Source organism: Marmota marmota, unplaced genomic scaffold (genome assembly GCF_001458135.2).
Source record: "Marmota marmota marmota unplaced genomic scaffold, marMar, whole genome shotgun sequence".
Lineage (NCBI taxonomy): Eukaryota > Metazoa > Chordata > Mammalia > Rodentia > Sciuridae > Marmota > Marmota marmota.
In genome coordinates this window covers 37,565,791-37,579,528 of record NW_025999842.1, presented here as the reverse complement: position 1 = coordinate 37,579,528, position 13,738 = coordinate 37,565,791, and the positions used below count along the sequence as shown (strand labels likewise).

The 13,738-nt window shown below is 37.5% G+C and overlaps 1 long non-coding RNA gene across 2 annotated transcripts in view; it reads right to left on the bottom strand.

Moving 5' to 3' along the window:
* Window positions 1-202: 202 nt before the first annotated feature.
* The window catches only part of LOC107155017, a 37,226-nt gene continuing 23,690 nt past the window's right edge, over window positions 203-13,738 (bottom strand). For both annotated transcript variants that reach the window (XR_001505138.2, XR_007344587.1), the window contains exon 7: window positions 203-1,362. This is a non-coding gene — a long non-coding RNA (uncharacterized LOC107155017). The remainder of the gene's footprint in view (window positions 1,363-13,738) is intronic.

Genomic DNA, 13,738 nt, shown 5'->3' with positions numbered 1-13,738 from the left:
TCTTCTCTAACTCCATCCACTTACTGGTATTTGTTCATTCTTCTTTAAGGGCTATACCCTAGAACTCACTGTGGGGGCTGACTGACTTGCTGGAAGCATCATATTCATAATGACCTTTCACCTTTATCTTTAACACAGTAGGCCTCAAATTTCTCTTCACCCATCATGTCTTTTTCCAAGAAACAGTACAGTTCGTCATATATATAATCTCTTAATGGGACCTTTATTCATTGCTCCAGAGAGATACAAAGAGGTCTTCATTCAAGAATAAAATAATAGCTTGGGATCAGGAAGGGACTGCTCTTTTTATGTAACACAGAAAATGGGGGGGGGGGGACTCTGACTCGTTTGGATGCTCTGTATTTCATAGAAGTAGATTTTTGTATGCAACAAGGCAAGCAAATGTCCTATAAAATCCACTGCTCATAATAAAGCCCATCTATCATGAGTTTATTATGTGCCAAACACTTCAAAGGGCTTTATATGAAGCACACCATTTATCAATTTTTGGATGTAGAGGTTGAGGTTTAGAGGAGTGTTTAGTAACTTCACAAAAGTCAATAGTTAATCTAGGCTTGCTTGATGCCAAAACTCTTGTTCTTAATCACTGTGATCTAGATCAGCAAGGATAGCTAGCTCCTACATAAAAAACAGGATTATGAGAATGAAAAACACGATCTTCATACATCCATGGAGTACACCATGAAATTCCTACTAATTCCTCAAGCTCTGCTAGACATTTGGAAAACAACGATAAATACTACAGCCTATGCCTCCATAATATAAAACAAACAAATACAACTTCTGTTGAAGAGAAGGACCTTGTTACAGTTCAGATATGGTGTGTCGCCCAGAAGCTCATGTGTGAGACAATGCAAGAAGGCTTAGAGGTGAAATGATTGGGTCAAGAAAGCCTTAACCCAATCAGTGCATTGATCCTCCAATAGGAATTAACTGGGTGGTAATTACGAACACGTAGTGTGTGGCTGGAGAAAGAGGGTCACTCAGGACATGTCTTTGGGGTTGATATTTTGTCCTTGTTGAGCAGAATAGTCTCTCTCTGTTTGCTGGTGATCGTGTCCTGAGTTGCTTTCCTCTGCCACACTCTTTGGTGGTGATGTTCTATCTCACCCTGGGCCCAGGGCAGTAGAATCAGCCATTTATGGACAAAGACCTTTGAAACTGTGAGCCCCCAAAAAACTTTTCCTCCTCTATGGTGTTCTTGATGGGTCTTCTGGTCACAGTGATGAAAAAGCTGACTAAAACAGAAATGACCTTGAAATCAAACTATCCTCAAATGGCCAGGAGCTAAAGAAAGATACATACTTCCATATGTGTAAAACATGTACTTCTTGAACTTTCCTGTAAGACAAAAACCAACAATCAACATCATCATGCTCTTGAGAGAGGAGCTTCATTGGTGTGAGGTGCATCATGGAAAGGTAGCTGTGTTGCAATTTAGTACAATTATGAAGAAATACAAATTTTTAATGAAAATATGGAACTTGTGTTGATTAACAAAGAGGGCCATGTACCAAATGAAGAGCTCCCAGTGCATTGCCAAAACAAATTCATTTGTATAATATTTTCTTTTTCAGCTAACTGATTTAGAATATATTATCAAGGGGAAAAAAGCCATATTTAAAATAAAACCGAACTCAAGGAATCTCTGGTTTATAGTCAGTACAATTCCTGAATACTAAAATGTCTTAATCTTCCACTTGAAAGCACTAACAAAAAAGAAAAGTCCATGCTGTATCTCTGCTGCAGAGGTACTGGATATTACCTTCAGTCAGTGACAATGCATATAGTATCTGGAAGACTAATGTGCAAAACGGGACATGGATAAGAGAAGGGAAATAAATTTATGTGATCTATAAAATAAAATTTAAAGAACTTTACTCCAATTCAATAAGATTTTCAAAAACAATGACCAGGGCTGGGGTTGTAGCTCAGCAGTAGAGTGATCACCTAGCTTTTCCAAGCCCTGGGTTCGATGCTCAGCACCACATAAAAATAAGTAAATAAAATAAAGGTATTGTGTCCAACTACAACTAAAAAAAAATTTAAAAATAACAACCAAAGAGATATTTTCCTTGTTTTCTTTTGTACTTTAAGTAAACTATTCACATATTAGGAATAGGAGGGAATTTCCCAATGGCCTCAGAGACAAAGCTTGTGTTTCACATTCTTCCAGGGAGAAAAAGCTGCCTTGATATAATATTAAGTCTAAAATTAGAACAAAGAGAAGAGGAAAAATAAAATTATGATATAGAGGATCAGAGTCCATTATAAAACTATTTTGTAAGGTTGACTGAGTGACTTATTGTGAGCAAAAATATAGAGCAAGCAGGGCTGCAAAAAGACTGAAGACTGCTCTACATTTTATGGTTTAATCATAGGTCTCTTCTGAAGAAAGGACATTAATTTCCCAAAAGGAAAACATAGCATAATTGCTTTTTATCCTATACAAGAAGGATAGGTGTCTGTTCACCCATTGGACTGGTTTTCATTTACATTTAGTTTTTTAACAGATACATTAAAATCATATATATTATTGGGGTACCATGTAATGTTTTCAAGCAAATATACATTGTGTAATGTTTAAATCAGATTAAACATATGTGTCTCCTCAAACGTTTGTCATTTCTTCATGGTGAAAATTTTCAAAATCCTTGCTTCCACTTTTTCTAAATAAAGGTACATTATTATTTTATCTATAGTCACCTACCATGCAAAAGCACACGGGAACTTCCTGTTTCTGTCTGTTACTTAGTACACAGGGATCAAACTTTCTCTATCCCGAAGCGCCACTCTCCCAAGACTCTGGTAGTCACCCTTCTCCCCTCATGAGGTCAGCTTTTAGACTCTACATATGAGTGAGATCATGTGGTGCTTGTCTTTTTTTTATTATGTAATGTTTTTAATTTATATATGACAGCAAAATGCATTACAATTCTTACTACATATTTAGAGCACAATTTTTCATATCTCTGGTTGTATACTTAGTGTACTCACACCAATTCTTGTCTTCATACATGTACTTTGGATAATAATCATCACATTCCACCCTCATTAATTACCCTATGCTCGCTCCCTTCTCCTCCAACCCCTCTGCCCTATTTAGAGTTTGTCTATTTCTCCCATGCTCCCTCTCGCTATCCTACTATGAATCAGCCTCCTTATATCAAAGAAAATATTCGGGATTTGGTTTGGGGGGATTGGCTAACTTCACTTAGCATTATTTTCTCTAATTCCATCCATTTACCTGCAAATGCCATGATTTTATTCTCTTTTATTGCTGAGTAATATTCCATTGTCTTTATTAGGCTAGATTATTTCACTTAACATAACAATCTCCAATTCATTCATGTTGTCACAAATGACAAGATTTCATTCTTTTTTATGGCTCAATATTATTTTGATGGGTATATATGAAACATTTTCTTCATCCACTTATCAATTGAAACTTTCTTTCCATTTCTTGGCTATTGTGAATACTCCTCAATGAACATGGGAGAAGTCTCTAACATACTGATTTAATTTCCTTTGGATACATACCCAGGAGTGGAATTCCTGGATCTATTTTTAATTTTTTGAGCAATCTCCCTACTGTTTTTCCATAATGACTGAACTAACTTACATTTCTACCAACAATATTCAAGGGTTACTTTTTTTCCACATCCTTACCAGTACTTGTTATCTTTAGTCTCTTGATAACTGTCATTCCTACTAGGGTGAAGAGATAGGTCATTTTGGTTTTGATTCACATTTCCCTGATGATTAGTGATACTGAGCATTTTTCATATACTAGCCTTTAATATGTTTTCTTTTAAGAAATGTCTATGTAGGGCTATTGCACATTTTTAATTAAAAATACTTGTTTTTATTAGCCACTGAGTTTGTGGAGTTTTTATGTATTCTGGCTATCAACCCCTTGTCCGATATTTAGTTTGCAAATATTTTCTCCTGTGATATAGGTTACCTCTTCACTTTGTTTATTATTTCCTTTGCTACATAAAAGTTTTTAATATAAAAGTTGTCTATTATTGCTTTTATCCCCCTGTGCTTTTGGGGTCTTACCCAGGTTCTGTGGTGTACTCATTACTGTATTGGCTTTATGTGTAAAAAGTCCTTCAGTTTCACAGTGGCACCACAAAAGCCTATGTTTTCATGCTTACTTGACCAACTTTCATCATCAAATCTATTCCCTTTCTTGTAGATGCCTAAAATCCCACTATAGCAATTCAGTCCTTTGGATCTTATGAGATTTTTATTTTGCACCATAACATTTGTGGCTTAACTTGTTGTGGTTGTAATAGCCCTTGACGTGTCTGAATTTCTCTTCATAAAACTTCATATTCATGTTTTGGATTAACATACTTGAAATGATTGATTAAGGCACAGTGCAAAGACAATTCTGAAAATCAGATATGAAAGTATAGGAAAAACTAAATTTTGAACAGAAGACAAGCTGACTTATAAGATCATGACTTAGAAGGTCACAACTCCCCTTGAAAGACATGAACTTACTCCATTTTTTAGTTAACAAATCTTCAGGAAATAAATTAGGTATATTCTGATATATAAACCAATGCTTAAAAACACCACAAACAGGCAATTTCTCACCTACGAGGTTTTCTTTAGAAGCCTAAGTCAATATCTCCTTCAGAACAGCTTAAAAAAATGTTTTTGAATATCCACTAGGGACTAGCTAGTGTACTAAGCACACCAGGGAATACAAGATGAGAAACAATGTCAGCCCTTGGGGGCTCCCACTTAAATCCAAGTAGTTCTAAGGCAGCACAGACAGGGAAAAATGGAACAGAAGATCTACAAACAAAATGTTAGTAGAGGCATCATTACTTTAAAATTGGGGCAGTGGAAAGACCTTGTACAGAAGGTAAAATTTGCTAAAAAGTCTACTCTGTGCCAAAGTAAGGCAGAAACTAATAGGCAATACTTGCCTATATGAAACCTCTCAGACTGTCAGGAAAGCGGGTCTTCAAAGTACTACAGCAGGCCAATGTGCCACAGTGATCCTATAAACAAGTACAGCACCATGGAAGGAAAGAGCACAAAGCACCTGTTCTTCTACAAGGATTGAGGGTTAACCTGCCTTGATATAGAAATGTTTTGCTGCACCACAAAGGGAGATGAAGGATATTCCAGGCAGCAGAACTGAACTATCATGTAGTCAAAAACTGTTCTATAAGATGGGTGTGAGTTTCAGAGCAATAGACCATGATGAGCATTTCAAAGACCCAAGTTAAAAACAGTAGTTCCCTATTCTCTGCAAAAGAGCCCTTTATAAATTTGGAAACAGCTACTACTAATTCAACTTTCAATTTCCTTCCTGGATTGTATTTTCTGATTCTTTCATCTCAGCTGAGGCTGAATCCTCCCGTGTCTCCTAAATTCATCTTGAATTTGAAACTCACACTTCTCATGCTTCTGTAAAAGTCTTGCCACTCATGGTCTCCCAAATTCTATACACCATATGCTTATTGGCTCATTTTATATATAATATACTTAGTGGTGCATTTCAAGTCTGTCCTTTGCCTGAATAGGACAGAGGAACTTCTCTGACTGCCAGGCTCATATGGTTTCACGTTATACAAGTAAATATTTAACGGATAATTTCTATCATCAGTATACTCGTCCCATTGTTCCAAATAGCACAAGCTGTAGAATATCCCCAGGGGGCCACCACCACTGTTTATGAGGGTATCAGACCAAGTTATAAGCTACTCTGTCAACATGGAACTCTGGCTTGAAACTTGTCTCCTTACCTACAGTTCTGATGGAATTTGTTGGCATTGTCCACTATCACTGCTGAATTCACCTTTGTTATTTTAAGTGCTTGTGTTATGAGTGTCCTCAGTAAAGCCTCTGCCTGGCAATCTATTTCATCAGACTCTGTGGTTCAAGAAGCTGCTAATGCTTCCCTAGATTTATCATCAGGGATGATAAATCACCTTCTACATGGGAGTTGGCTTCCCTCAGGGACCCTTCAGGCTACGATTTCTGGCCTCTAGTCCACTAGATGGTGATACCTCTTGCCTGATCAAGGAAAGTAGGCAGTACATAGAGTTAGGTACCACATGTTTTTCATACTCAGCATCTTACAAATGCTGCAATTGTTTGCTGTTTACCCTTGTCTTAACCGTATCATCATTCTAATTACTTGGTTCTAGTTTATGACTATTTTCCAAGAAGGTCACCCTCTTGCTTGTCAATTAATTTACTCATTCAATAAACGTGGAGATCTTAAAAAAGGAATAATTAGCAAATATAAGAAAAATAAAAATATTTTAGTGGGATAAGCACAAGATAACAGCAAACTGTAAGGGTAAAAGATGGATGGTTGGATGTGAATAGCATACCCTGCATACTTGTGTGGTCTGAATCCCATTAACATGTACAATTAATATGTGTTAATAAAAAAGATGACAGCAAAGTTTTCATCCTGATTCTCAGAATAAAAATGCCATTTACTGGAAAGAGAAAAAGAGGGGTAAAGCAAATCGGGGCTGAAATGGGAAAGTGAGTAGAGAATCAGGTAGTATCTACACCATACAGTAGACAAATTATCCAGTGGTTTTAATCTTCTTTATACTTTAAGTTTTCCTGTAATATTTATATTTACAATCTTCAAATCCTTTTGGCTAAGGGAGGCAAGTCATGAGAAGGATAATCTAAAATCTCTTTATATTTCATGCACAGCTATTTCAGACATCGTTTTGAAGTAACAAAACTGGTGAAGTTTCTCAAGTTCTGGGCTTGCCTCTTTCCCACCTCATCCCAAATTTCCTTCTTCCTATTATCCCCATATTTCCTCTAAGGATATTCAGTTCCCTTCTTCTCTCTGTATTTGCCTTCACTTGTCACCATCCACACAACCAGAGAAAAGATCAGCATCAGTCATCGATACCTTAGCATGAATTCAACTCCATATATAATATCTCCCTGAACTGTCTGCCCTTGTCTTTAATTTGTGCTGAATATTCCAATTCTCTAATTCTCCTCTTAAGGGAGTATCAAGAATCAAATGAATACTGGCATGTTTAAACATCTATAGATTTCACAGACATGTGAGACATGATATGCAGACAAGAATGACTGAAAATAATCTATGCTAGGAAATTTTCTGAAATGTCCTCTCTTGGCCCAAGAAAGAAAGAAGGTGGGACCATGAAGGCTGGAAAAAAAGGTTTAAAAATAGTCTACAGGGGAAGGAATAGTTGCTTGCCTGCCACTTTGATGAATGCAGCATGCAAATAACAAAATTTTATCTGAGGTGGTAGGATAAAGGTTGGTTGTCTACATTGATCAACAGAACAAGTGCACATGAGGCAAGCACCGGCCAGGACAGACAGGCAAAGTCAGGGGCTGCCAGGAGCAGGACACCAGGGAGCAGAAGATCTAGGAGTACAGAAGATATCAGAAGAATTCTAAGAGAAGCAACCATGAACCCTACAGGTGCAATTAATTTCTCAGAGCTGCGTGTTCGTACATGTATCTGTATTTATAAATATACATAATGTATATTTTATGTTTTAATGGAATAAGCACAAGCAACCTGTGAGGGTGAAAGATGGATGGTTGGATTTGATCGATAAACCCTGCATATCTGCATGAAACTCTCACTCTGAATCCCATTAACATGTACAATTAATATGTGTTAATATAAAAGATGACAGCAAAGTTTTCATCCTGATTCACGGAATAAAGATGCCATTTACTGAAATAAGAAAAAGAAGGGGTAAAGCAATTCGGGGCTGAGATGGGAAAGTGAGTTGAGAATCAGGTAGTGTCCACACCATACTGTAGACTGATTATCTGATTGGCTTTTATCTACTTTATTCTTTAAAGTTTTCCTCTGATACTTACATTTACAATCAACTTCCAGTCCTTTTGGCTAAGGGAGGCAAGTCATGAGAAGGATAATCCAAAATCATAAATACTCCAATATGGGGAGAAGTCCAATACCTATTGACATATCATTTTCACCCCCAGCTAAATACCTCTAAATGTCTAAGTTCTTTGAATACTTACTTCATGGCTGAACTGCTTTGATCAAATACTTCATAAATATATTTAAAAAATGAAATAAATGGAGGTATGATACTATTGATTTTTAACCCTAAATATTAGCTGATACTCTCTTCAATATTAATATTATGGTACATTTTGGAGGACAATAGATAGGCCTTTCTCTATTTTCTTCATTTTCATGTATCCCTAGACTCCAGTGAATGGATATTTTTCTCTTTTCCCAGAAGCAATACGGTCATGCAGAGATTAAAATGTGTTCTAACAGAAAATCAATTCTACTAATGACATCTTATTCAGTATTGGAAGAATAAAAGAACCATCAACAAAGAAATCCCCAGTGAGGTATTTGCATCCTATAAGAAAGAAAGCAAAAAATAATTTTAAAGTACTGAGATTAACTTGTCATTCAAAGTTTTCTCTTTAACCCAAAGAAAGCCTGTTTGGTTATGTCGCTAACCCAGAGTAGAAAAATACAACTTCATGACAGCAGTCAATTTGGCTGCCAAGGCCAGCCTGAAGTACAAAATCAGTGCTAAGAGGATAACATTAAGACCAGTGATAAATAATTACTAACAAGAATCTGTCTGTACCCAAATGTCAAATCCAGTGTGACTTCAGCTGTGAGTAATATTAAGACCTGAGGAGTCACTGATTCACCATACAAGTTTCAGAACTAGGCATGCTTTCAAATCCCTAGAAATCTTGCCTAGAAAATAGCAGGAATGGCTCTACTACTTGGAACACTACTTGGGAAAGAGTGTTCTATATGCTACAGAGAAAAACATGGCACCAAAGGCAGTGTTAGCAGTGGTCTCACATGAAGAGATCAAGGAGCAATGAACACCACCTAAATGCCTTTTAACATTCTTTTTTGAATTAAACAATTATTCCCCTCTAAAATTTAAAAAATAAATCATATATATGCATATATACATGCATACACTAAATATATAGTCTCTACTTTTTTTATTATTAGTTGTTCAAAACATTACAAAGCTCTTGACATATCATATTTCATACATTTGATTCAAGCAGATTATGAACTCCCATTTTTACCCCGTATACATATTGCAGATTCAAATAGATCTAACATGTAGAAATGTGTAATACACACATACATTAACGCTTATAAAACAAGATGTATGAGATAAATTCTTCTCAATGTAGATTATATATTTATCATTTTACCTCTTATTTTGAAAGTGCGTTTCCTTTGATAAAGACAAAATAATATCTATAAACCTGATCTTATTGTCATTTGGCCAGAAAGCTTAGAGAGAAAATTCATTCTGAATTATGGCCAATGTTCCTATGTCTTTCGCCAAATTATCTCTATTTTCCAATTTTCTCATCTCCTAATTTACATTATGATTTATTAGTCTAATGATTGTTTTGCTTATTTATCTAGTACTTTATGAAAAAACTTATATACTTTTTGTTTGCAAGTATGATACATATAGATTGTAAGTGATATTTGATAGATGCATTTATATGTATTTTGTATATATATTGTATACACGCACATATATGATATAAAAAGATAACAGCTAACTATTACTTATTACACTTTATAATGAAAGTTTTCTGTTCTTTCTTAAGTGGAATCTAAAAATAGTTTTGACATGGAAAAAGGTGCCTATGATCCAGGGAACAAAAGAGCCAGCGGTACATGGCATGCGGTGGATGCTGAAATCACCCTTCAGTGGCAGAGTAATAACCAGTTGACTTTGGGAAGAAGTCTGGTTCTGACCAGGCTTAGGGTGAGAAGAACGACATAAAGGAAAATAAGTCCTTAGTTGTCAACTGGAAACAGAAAACTCAGTTTCTCCTGACTGGAGATCTGGAGCAGGTTGAGAGCCACCAAGAAAGAACAGAAGCCCTATGTCAACTCTAGAACTTCTTAGTCTCCTGGACTCCTTCTTTGTCTCTCTGAACTACAGAAGAAGGTGGATCAGCCTCTGTGACTAGAAGAAAGGATAGTTTTTACCCCATAAGAGGGAGAAAGGTAAATTGAAAAGTGCTTACATAATTGTACTTTCCATTCTTTGTTAACCCATAGGAACTTGCCTGCCAATAGATGGAGTATATTTCGAATATATTTTTGGTCAACAGTAAAGATCAACTTGGTTATAATCACTCAACTCAGATCAAACCTGAAGCACTTTTATTAAGCAACTATAACTAATGATTGATCTCAATAAATTTCCTGGTTCCTATTATACTTGGCTGAACCTTGATGACATTCTGGGGTCAAGACCAGCACAGAGCAGGAGACATTCTGGGCTATCAAGAAGGGGAGGCCACCGTGGGAAATCGGCAATCTGGCTGAAGCATAGAAAGCTTAAGTGTACTCAGGCATGGTGCACATTGCAGACATCAGTTCCAACAGGCAGGGGAAAGTGCACAGAAGAATGTCATGAAAGAGTTGTCCAGTCAAGTGGGAGGGAGGTAGAGACAGACTAGACTTGATATTCAAGTCCCTCTAAAGAATGCTTGAAATAAGATCCAGTCCCAGATAAAAGAGCCTGGCAGAATCTTGGAAATAAAGTTCAGTTCCAACTAACTTTATGACATAGGATCCAGACCCAGCAGAAAACTAGGGTGGAAACCAAAAGTTAAATGTCTATCAGGCAGGAGATCTGTACAGCAGACTAGCAACACTTACAAGGGGATTGGGAAGAGAAAAAGAGGAATAGATGCAAACTGAATCTCTGGGGTATACCAGATGATGATTACAGAGTAACAGACTACTATAAACAGATTGTTCCCTTGGTAGGAAAGGGACCCTTAGTGTATTGCCAATCAGGCTTCCACTAGTTCAGGAATTAAGCAAGGTTGAAGATGCTTATGAATGGCAGGCCTGAGTACCCAGGGCTGTAATTTCTGCCAGCACCTGAAATAACAGCTTCCTTGTCCCTGTCACAGTGGCAAAAGCAAATGGGAGAGTGTGAGACAGCCCTGCAGAGAGCATAGCCTGGATCCATGGGAGGCTCTCAGAGGGATTCAGAAGGAAAGATACACTGGGTGAGAAGCTCAAAGAGAGAATGACCTTCACAGTATAATCATATATTAAATTTCTGGCCAAATATTGATGCTACAAAGGATGATTTTATCATAATTTTGATGAATAATGTTCAGAAACCTTATTCTCGCTTTAGAAACTTGTCCTTTAAATATTTTATATATGCCCTTCTTTCTTTAACAAATCTAGAATTTTTATAATAAATCATCAGCCTGATGTATTTTATAACACTTGCTGCTTGAGTTAATGAAAATCCTGGGATGAAACTTATTACTTAAATTATTTTGAGGTACGTTATACAACTTGTAGAAAACTGCCATTTCCCCTCAGGATAAACCACTTTCCTCTAGTTTTGCATAATAAATACTTGCATTTTGCAAATTCAGGCATTACAAATCACTGTATCCTTTTGAAACACTAACAGTCAATTGTCTTCCTTAGCAAAAATGTGTTGAGTTGCTATTTTGCAGACTATTATACTCTAGGATACAAATTCAACCAAAAACAACTGTATGCACAATTTACTATTAAGGAGTTTATAAACTCATCACCTGAAAGTTTTAAACAATAACAGGAAACCCCACAAAGGAGAAGTTTAACCCGAAAACCCTTATGAAGGATATGGCTTAATTTATTAACAAAAGACCAATTACTTCGGATTATCCAATATTGTAACTAAATTGTGATATATCATAATTAAATCTATTAATTTTATTCTTTAAAATAATTACAAGCCATGAGGAGTTTTGCTTGTGGCAGAATATCACTCTGAAGAAAAAGCAGAATTAATATATATGTATAGATATATCATATCATATATCTGCTTCATAGAAAGAAAATGGGGTTTTCAATAATCTTCCTTATGGACCACTGGAGGAAGTAGTTGAATGTGGACTGTCCATGATCAGAAAACAGGACCAGTTTAGTGGCGTCAAACTACCATCACAAAGGCACACTCAGAATGGTCCTCTATGTGGTTTTAATTCCCCATCATCAACTTCAGAAATCTTAATTTTTGAAGGAGTGACTTGAGTTTTCATTTTACACTGGGATATTTCAAGTTGTAAGCCAATTCTGCATACAAAGAGGTCAATTATAGATCAAGAAACATCATTTCCACTGCCACAGGTCTTTACACATTATCAGATGCATCATATATCAACAGGAAATAATCATTGAATGAATTGAATCAACTTTACTCCCTAATTTCCAAGAGGGATTTTAGTTGTCCCCAAATAATTGCCTGTCTTTAAGGCTCATGGGGGAAAATATCAAAGATATCTTCACTTGTAATCCTTTTTCATATTAACTTTCCCATATTATCTTCTTCCCATTTTTAAGAAATTGCAATTTATTCATCCATACATATGTAACTAGGGTTACACTGGTGTCCAAATCAGCATGAGTACATACAGAATGCTGGGATATCAAAGAAGTTCCCTAGGATTCCTTTTTACATTAGGGCTCTTTATCAGAACTTATCTAAGGAAACTCAAAAAGTAACTTTAGAATTTGCCAGTTAAATTCATGAGGTCCTTGAGCAAAGAGAGAGCTCTCCAACTCTGGACTCAGGAAAAGCAGGGAGTCATCCTGTTTCAGAAAGAGCTAGAGAAGTGATTTTTGGAAAGGATTGTTCCAATGGGTGAATTCACTCATAAGCACTTCTGTAAGTAGTTTGAGGTATCCCTGCACAGCCCATTATAGCCCATTACTTTCCCTAGAGGTGAGGTTGGTGGACATGCATTTACATATGCCACAGTAATTAGAAAACACATCAACACATGGGCATTAGGAGCTGCCCTGAGAGTTTGAATTGAGAACTTACAGAGCTAGATTAGATAGTATAAGCTTCCATTGAAAGTTCATGCAGGAAGGAAGATGGCGGCGAGGGAAGTGCATTAACCCCGTGTGCTGCTTCACTGTGTGGGAGTATGACAAGTCAGGACGGCTAAAGGATATCTTGTTAGGAATTTCCAGCAATAGTGGGGTGCTCCGGAACCTGGAGGAAGGATTTCCATCGCACGAGGATCGGCTACGGGGACTCAAACGCGAGAGGTTTGTCGCACGGAGGGTAACACTGCTTATTCAGCAAATCGCCCTGCGCTAGAGTCTGCAGCGCGCGCTGGGAAACGAGGAGAGAGCGACGCAGGGATACAGCGCTGCAGTTTCTGCCAGCCGTGCAAGCACCATACTCAGGGCTGAATTCTGGGTTCGAGACGGGGGAAGGAAGCGGTCCATCTCGGTTCTCCACACCGGTCAGACCACAGAGGAGGCCAGCAGCCACCATGTTGGAAAGCTGACGTCACCATACCTGTTTTCGACTGACGGCAGCTCATTCAGCCATAGAACAGGTAATTTCAGGCTGCAATTCGCCTGCAGCTTGCAGACAGATTGCTAGGGTTCAGTGCCTTGGTGCTTCTTAGAACCTGATCTTATCGGAGCGAACACCAAGTACGAGGCGCTCCCGGAACCGTCCCGGAACCGCCCTGGCCCAGGGCCGCGGAGCCTGCGGAGGCTGCTTCTTGGACCCTGCTCCTATCAGAGCATACACCAAGCACTAAGCGGCCGAATTCCGGCTCCTGGAACTGAGCCCGCGGGGACTGCTTCTTGGAGCATACACTTATAGGAGCTTACACCGAGCACGGAGCGGCCGAGTTC